Source organism: Gadus chalcogrammus, chromosome 2 (assembly GCF_026213295.1).
Source record: "Gadus chalcogrammus isolate NIFS_2021 chromosome 2, NIFS_Gcha_1.0, whole genome shotgun sequence".
NCBI classification, from domain to species: Eukaryota; Metazoa; Chordata; class Actinopteri; order Gadiformes; family Gadidae; genus Gadus; species Gadus chalcogrammus.
In genome coordinates this window covers 715796-724489 of record NC_079413.1, presented here as the reverse complement: position 1 = coordinate 724489, position 8694 = coordinate 715796, and the positions used below count along the sequence as shown (strand labels likewise).

Genomic DNA, 8694 nt, shown 5'->3' with positions numbered 1-8694 from the left:
CAGAGGCCTGCAACTGGACGGCCTGGAGCGGCCTGTGACTGCTCCTCTATCTGAGCCTCCGACGCTCGCCCTCACTGCTTCAGTGAGCAGTATGCTGTTGTTTTACTTTAAATTCACGACAGCACGCGCTCCTGTCTGCCCCCTGCTGGCAGCGGCAGGAAGTGCACCAAGCGCCAGAACTCCCGTTTAGACTAACAGAACCCAACACTAGCCCTGTCATTACACACACACACACACACACACACACACACACACACACACACACACACACACACACACACACACACACACACACACACACACAGTTCTTAGGTGCAAGTTTGTATGGTCTTCTGGTTCTTGGAGCAGCCCAGTCGAGCTAAAGTTTGCTACTGGTTGTAGGCTACTAGGAGCTGCCCAGTTCAGCCACGGTCTGCAAGTGGTTATAATGGGAGCTTCTAGTACAACCGCAGTCCGTTACGGGTTGTACTGGGATTTGCCCAGTACAACCCGTGACTACTTCTTGTTATACTGCTAGCGGCTTAGTAAAGCAACAATCTTCTACTGGTTATTCAGGTGCTGCACAATATGACTACAGTCCGCTTCTGGTCATACTGGGATCTGCCACAATCTTCTACTGGTTTTAAACATAGACGTGAACCACCTATAGTGAACAACATTTAGTGAACCCCCTAGTGACATAGTTGAACCCCATTGTAACACTTAATCTTGCGGTACCTTTAACTTGGAGCAAAAAAATGACACATCCAGCAACCCTTTACCGGCCCTCCTGTCTCTCTATTGGTCAGTAACTCATCCCCCCACCCCGACTAGTCTAGGCTTGTCACCAACATACTTTCAGCATTCACTCTCCGTCTCTCTTGCCCTCTCCTTCTAGTTAAATGTTTGTAGCATGCCGCACACACATCTCAACAACTTCCTGAGGAAGTTCAGAAAATGTTTATCTTGTCCCGAGGGACATGATCGAGGGATAGATATATGAGAGAGAGAGAGAGAGAGAGAGAGAGAGAGAGAGAGAGAGAGAGAGAGAGAGAGAGAGAGAGAGAGATCTATTATCTATGTGCATAAATATAGATATGGATGTTGTCAATCTAAATTGGAGCAACTACTCAATAAGTGAAAGCCAGGGTTACTATGCGTGTGTCTTCTTTGGCAGTATGCGTCATTCAACACTGTTAATTAGTAGAAGACTTCCCCCGTCGAGCTCCGAGCATTAGTTGGTCCACGGCGCCCCCTGGCGTCCGCAGTGGTGATGTTAAAAGCATCGCTGCAAATAACCAAGCCGTTTTATCACACCAACACATAAACCTGCGCCACGTGGGTTCAATGTCTAGATATAGATAAAAATCAATGATCGATATTCCTGTTCCTTTAAGATGAATGATCTGGCACCTTAGAGCAGCTCCAAGTCAACCCTAACTCCAGCTCCGTAGCTACGCTACTGCTCAGAAATTCTATGTAGATTAATTACTTTAGATACAAAAAGTAGCTAAGCGGTGAGGCTGCACACCTCTTGCACATCAAGTCATCAATGGGCACAGGATTGACCAGCATCTCTCCACACACTCAGGAGATCTCCTGCCTGGCCTATAATGTCTCGCTGCGGCTTGTAGGACATGGACATCCAACGTCCAAGTGCTGTCACGTGATTCCACTTGCCACCCCCAAACTGACGTCACTGGCTAATGACTGTAACAACCTAATTGTGATTGCAAAAACATGCAAAAACCATTGGGGAAAAAAAACATGCTAAAACATTGCAAAAATCATTTGTGAAATGAGTTTTTGATGGGTCCACTACTTAAGCCAGGGGTGTTTCTAGGTTTCAAAAACATCCGGGGCACAGACGGAAACATTTTCTCATAATGCTTCACCTAAATAAACCAAATGCACAGTTTATTATAGCTTAAAATAGCTACCTGACTGCTGTGCTGCTTATCCCCAAATGTCTAAAGTTCCATTCAAGTTATTTCAGAGTAAAATTAATACAAGTGAGACAGACTTTAAACACACACACATCTGATAGGTTAATTCACTTGAGGTTGTAAAAAGGTTATGTTTTTAATCTGTTTATTCTCTTTCCAGAAGGACTATCTAGACTAGGCTAGTACTTATAAATAATTATAAATATTTTTACTTTTATTTATTTTTTAACCCAAAAATTATATTCGGGGCTAATTAAACACAGGGTCTGTGATTAGGATGTCTGGGTTCAGGGTCTGCGTTCAGGGCCTAATCGACCAGGTAAACACGAGCCCTGCCGTCCTCCGGGTTCCAGGAAACCAAGTTACAGGTGGTTTCTATTTAGCTCAGACGTCGTTTCAATACATTCATGATCCAAAATCTGACCGCAGCTGACCTCAGATCTGGTGAACTGGGCTTTTATTTCTTTCATTTCATTTGCTTCGACCAATCCTGTTGCTGGAGGCCGTGTTATTTGCAGACAAACTAGACCAGCACATGAACAGTTTACAATGTAAATACACAGACATTCCCGTATAATTAAGGTGTATGACAGCTCCCTCTGCTAGACAACAGTCCACACCAAACTGCCTTTTCCGTTCGAACCAACGTAGCTATAGTACATTGATGTGAGACGGGTTGGTGGATTGAACGTGTTGTAGTAGCAGAGACTGGCCTGTGGGGCAGTTTGTACATTGTTAAGTACATGAATAGGCTTAAATTTAGTAGTAATATGGAGGTTTCATATTTTTACAAAATGAATTATGTGAACATTGCTGAATAACAATCATGTATGTTAAATGTATTGCAGGAGTTTAGCTTGACATTAACCAAGTTAAAGGACAATAAAATGAACCGCACCAAACATGTAGAAGTCAATGTGGGATTTTAATACATAAACAAAAACACTTGACAGAAGTTTAATACAATTTTGTAAAGGAAAGCAGAGGAAAACATTTTCCCAAATGAATCTTTTCAAAATGTCACCACCATTCCGAAAGCAAGTGAAGAGGTTTGCGTAAAAGCAGTCCTCCCTGACCAGCTCTGTCCCTGACTCTAAACCCTGACTCTCAACCCTAACGCTGAACCCTCTGAGGGCATGGAGACGCGCCTCCAGTGTAAAGGTTCGAACCACAGAGAAGGAAGAAAAGAGGAAGCAGTAGAGAGTAGTGAAGTAGTGAGGTTAGTGACAGACGTGAGGGAAAGGCGTGTGGAAGCACACGGTTACATGTGGGATCAAGAAGATCACTCCCACTGGAGGTCATTGATCCATCAGCCTCAGACTGCTGAGCTCAGCAGGTCTTCTGGAGGACGAGGCTCAGATGAACTGAGAAGACGGGACCAGCAGGATGTCAGGATCAGGTGAGGTTCAGCTCAGGTGTGTCTGCCCGGACCAAACAAGGACATTGATTAGGTTCAATATTCAAAAGATGCAACATTATCTGAACCAAACATGTAGTTTGTCTTATTTTTAAGCCCTTTATTTGCAGTTTGTTTGGTTAATACAAACTTACAATCCTTGTTGGTAGAGTGATGGTCATCCTCCAGATTCACGGCTCCCCTACCAGCTCGCCTCCGCTCCAGAAACACGTTCTAGTAAGAAAACACAGCGGTAGTTGGTTAAGGCATGTCAAAGTAACAGCTGTATTTTGCCCTTTAAGTCAACCATGTAAGTAAATACAAACTTACGAGGATTCCTTGTTGGTCGATTCCTAGTCGTCCTCCAGCGTCTCAGCTTCTCGAGCAGCTCTCCTCAGACAGAGTCCTGGTCTGGAACAAACAGCGGAAGTCTTGCTTCAACATGTGGTAAAACAGATGAAGTCGTCTGGTATATATGGTACAAACGCTGGTAGTTTGTGGGAGCAGTATTCTACGAGAAGTGGCAGTGAGTGTGATGATCACTTCAGAGTCAAGCTCCATCTACCTCCACGACAGACGTCCTTCACCAGGCAGGGCCTCCACCAGCTCCTCCACAAGGCAGGGCCTTCAGCACGACTCCTCCATCAGCTCCTCCATCAGCTCCTTCTGCACGGCTCCTCCATCAGCCATGGATTACTGGTCTGGTTACAAACACAGTTGGTCTCAGCAGTAAACCCCCTTGGGACGCAACACACCCCACCTCCTGCATCTGAGGTTCACTTGTAAAATGGAAGACAAATTTAAACACTTAAATTAGACAACGTCTGCAGATTGTCGCGTTCAGCAATTCATCCACTACGGTCGTAGCAGCACTAGTAACATTAATGGCTCATATGACTCTTCCATAACCCCCGTATGAATTAACTCACAGCTTGGCACAGATTTAAAGTCATAAGATGATCAAAACCAGACCTAAACTACCGTGGATTTTAGTGTTGGTTACCCTCTGGTCCGGTGCTGCAGGCCCCTGGTCTCCAGCCTCGGTCTCCAGCCTCAGTCTCCGGTCCATCCTGGCACCACAAGCCTCCAGTCCCCAGCCTCTCAGCCTCGCCTTTCAGCTACAGCAGCAGGATTACATCAGCATTTGCCCACCAATAAACTTAATTGACTCATCCGAAACCGAGTTACACAATTAATTGAACTAGTATTTTATAACGCAAGGCCAGAAAAGACTTGAGACCAGACATGAGCATTCCATTTTTGGGAATGAAGACAGAGCAGTCCACAAGTTTAAAGAAGTGGTTCAGACCATGCATTGAAACTGACCTGAGAAGACTCTACTCACACAAAGCACTCCACTGTTCTGGATGACTTCTGACAGGAGGTGGAGGTCTGGCTCTGGGTGAGGAGGTGGGGGTCAGGCTCTGGGTGAGGAGGTGGAGGTCAGGCTCTGGGTGAGGAAGCAGACACCTTGGGACAAACTACACGTTACCTTTTTAACCTTGTACAGTTCTAGAATATCTTCTACTGTAACATGTGGGAATGACGGCCATTATTTTAGCTTTGATATTATCCAGTTGGTAACTCTGCACCAAAGTCGTTGTTTAACATCATTCCATTGGGTAGGGTTTAACTTCTGTGGCAATTAATGACAGCAGATATTTAGAACGTACAAAAGCTGAAGTAACAAAGAACACTAAGCAGTAACGATATTAAATCAAATATACTCAGCCATATTCAGGTGCTGGGTTCCGTTGAAATGTCAAATTATGTTCCACCTTGAAATGATTTTCAGCCTTTCCTGATGTCAGAAATGGGCACGCAAGTAGAACGCTGTTTTGTACGCAGTGAGAGTCCCGCAACGTCATCGTGGTTAAAAGTACGGCGCAACCATCGGAAATTATCAACATATTGTACGACGTACGTCTCAGTATGTATTTAATATCAAACTTTAGTTATTTAAGATAGGGGCAACAATTCCCAATGGAAACAGACTGAAAAATAGTTTCCGTTGGCAATGGCTCGAGGTTACTCAAATACAATCCAGAACGTTCCGCCAGATTCCCTCAGGGGACTCCCGTCAAACTAACTGCCAGCTAGTTTCTTATGGTTGTCAAGACTACAACGTTCTATGCTAACCATTGGGACTAAATCAAGTGACCACTCAGAACCTTCCACGGCGGGAAGCACAAACCGTCCAACCGGAATCCGAACATTCCGGCCGGAACCAACCAAAGAAAAAACAGAACCAGCGCCTCACCTTGAGCTGAACGGAGGAAGATCCTGAAGTCCAGCGATGGTCTTCATTAAAACACAGCCAACAGACTTACCTTGAGGAGATCTGTTTGTTGCTGTTGGTCATTAATAAAATTCAGTGTACCTTTACATTATTATGCACCCAGTGTGTACAAGTTAAATCACTCAAAACCATACGAAGAACCAAACTACCATGTACGTCCCTTTACAACAACTTTAAAACTAAAATCCTGGAATCATTCAATACAAAACCGTGTCTACATTTTACAATTATCTAGATTATTCAGGGTGCAAACCATGCAGAGCAAATCTAAACGTTGAGCTCACAGAGAGCCAATCATAGCCCTGCAACGTCACCCTGACCGCCTCATCACCAACAGCAAATCATGCCAGCCAGCCAACACATGTACAGCTCCAGTGAGAAGTGGGCATCTGAGTGAAAGGACTGCCCATAATAAAAATAAGCCATATTCCTGAAATATCCAACCATCTTCATGGTTCAAAGATTTACAGACTGCTCCCTCGTTACTTATAAAACTCTACATCTCCATCACTAGTGTTGCATCCTACTCATGGGGGTGTGGTCTGAGTGAGCAGGGATGCATGCTGGGATACAGTGCCGTCTGAAGTCTTCAGGTCCATAGACACGCCCCTCAGGAGACACCAAGTGTTTGAGAATCTGTCGTGACATCAGTTACATGAGCTGGAATATCCTTCAAGATGGCGCCAGGATTCTCAGAGGAGAAAGGCCAAGAGGAAGATGTGTTGGTTCTTCCTCTCAGCCAGTGGAACACAACAACGGTCTTCATCAGAGTACCATGGAACACTTTGAAACATTCTCCTCTTTACACCTTGAAGCCCCAGTGAAGGTTTCCGTACCTCCTCAGCTGAAGAGCACAACTTCAGCTCGAAGAGCGCACTAGCTGGAGTTCCCGGATTGGTTCTGATTTAAGGGAACCAATCGTTCAACTAGTCCTGTCCGAAACAAATACAGTTCAGCCTGAGAAGACGTGCAACTGAGAGCAAGACAAGATCCACAGGGCTCTCCATCAATCCAGCCAGGTGGGAAGAGCCGTCTCATTACAGGTCTGAAGGTCATCTTGAATATCCATTTAGGTCCCTTTCCAACGTCAGACTCTCCTTGTGGAATTCCTTTTGGTGTCCATCCTCCATTGATCCTGATGGGTGTAGTCCTAGTTTGACAACTCTGCGTCGGTCGTGAACCTCTTGCACAGAACCTCTTCCTGAAAACATATTTTTCTTTGTGATCTGAACACGCCGCTTGCATCCTTTTACAATTGAGTTGGATACTCTCCTTCCTGCCCAGTATGTTGGATCTCACTCCGGAGCGTCGCTCGGGCTCTTCATGTCTACTGGAGGCCCTTCAGTAAACGTGTGGCCGTCCATCAGGTATGATTTAGTTGACCATTCCAATATCCCAAGCCAATCACACAGACCCCCGTATGAACATTATCACTGTCAAAGCAAGCCGGACACACACACATCGAACCCAGGACAGGCACGTAGAACCCCATGCCAGGTGTGAGTGGGAGACACACACACACACACACACACACACACACACACACTAGAACCCTAGAGATGCTCAAAAATCTTCCATCTCATGTCAAACCCAAACACACCACTGAGCCATAAAAGGCCAAACAATCATGCAGGGTAAAAACCTCATGCCAAATAACATTCCATCATCCCCCCCCAGCTCTCCTGCCAGGGCACCCACCAATGTCTCAAGAGACGTAAATTATGTACAACATTCTTCAGTGGCGTCCCACATTGGTGATGGATTATGCTTGGCGTCTCCAAAATGTGTCCCAGTTTGATTCAACATCTCTGAAGTCATGTCTTTGTAGTCCAGTGGTTTCCTGAAAGAGGGGCCTTCACAGATGCAAACGTTGCAGCTTTTGTCAGCCTGAGGACAGGAAGGAGGTCATCTGTTCAGAAGACCACCCAGTGGAGGGCGGTGGCTCTTGAGGAGCAGGATCCATCTTGGAATGGCCCCAATTAAGACCTTCTTGGAAATGAAACTGTTCCTGAGGAGTCACGATGCCTGGAGGGGACTGTTGAATGTGTTCCATGGTTCTCTGTGTCAGACTGAAGTTGTGTTTTAGTCGTTGAGATGAGGAGCCCCCTCATCTCCCCCTGGTGTTTCTCTTTCTGAATCCCTGTCTCCATCTTTAAGAACATTCCAGTCCATGTAACTGACGTCACCACAGTTTCTCAAACACTGGGTTTCCCCTGAGGGGGCGTGTCTACAGACCTGTAGGCTAAAGACAGCTCTGTATCCCAGTATGCACCTCTGCTCACTCAGACCACACCCTCTTCAGTAAAGCAACTCTCATGTAATGAAGACGCAGAGCTCAGGAGAGTAGAATGAAAGAAGACTGAAGATATCAGAACCCAACCCATTACTCCAGCTTACAACAATAACTTCAAGCCTGTAACCATTTTAACAAGTCATTAAAACCAACATAAACCAAACACCTAAGTAACCCATGAACCAATAAAACATCCCTTCTACTCAGATCAACCTTCAGGTAACAGGTTAACTCACCAGGAAGCCAAAATACATCAATGTGCCCAAGAGTAATGAGAAATTAATGACTTACAGTTTGCAGTTATGCTTCATGGTAAAGTTGGGATACTCACAGAACTGCAGTTAAATATCCATGATAGACCTTTGAAGGAAGGAACAGTTTACTCATGGTCCAAATTTCAAATGAGACTTAAACCACCACAATCTCAGATTTCCTTCACACATTATCAGTGATTTATATTCAACATACAAGTCACGTCAGTTGTGCTTTGCCACACAATTCTACTCACATCAGGTTCAGATGAGATGCTCCTCTTTACTTCAAAAAGTCTTTAACCTGTGAAACTGGAAGAGATGTTAAATAAGTCACAACAGACCTGTCCGGTTCCCTTTTAAGTGAAACGCACCAGATGCAACCAATTAACTAATTAAGAAAACCACCTGGCAGGCGAGCTGCGGCAGGTGAGCTAATTAGTAAAACTTAACTCTTATTTGACTGATTTAGATTCAAACTTCAAAACGAAAAAAGTCTTCATTCAATTCACCTTACTGTGTGCGCGAGT

General features: G+C 44.9%; 1 long non-coding RNA gene across 4 annotated transcripts; it reads right to left on the bottom strand.

Annotated features, from left to right (window-relative positions):
• Positions 1-2848: 2848 nt before the first annotated feature.
• Positions 2849-8665, bottom strand: LOC130406045 (uncharacterized). Of its 4 annotated transcripts, none has more exons than XR_008904402.1 (7): positions 8422-8665; positions 4648-8273; positions 4325-4439; positions 3887-4022; positions 3652-3732; positions 3477-3555; positions 2849-3346 (listed from the first exon to the last, which is right to left on the bottom strand). It is a non-coding gene; the product is annotated as an uncharacterized LOC130406045 (long non-coding RNA). The 4 variants fall into 4 exon arrangements; XR_008904407.1 differs by having other exon boundaries at positions 4325-4432; positions 8422-8664; XR_008904401.1 differs by having other exon boundaries at positions 4667-8273; positions 8422-8664.
• Between the last annotated feature and the right edge of the window lie 29 nt (positions 8666-8694).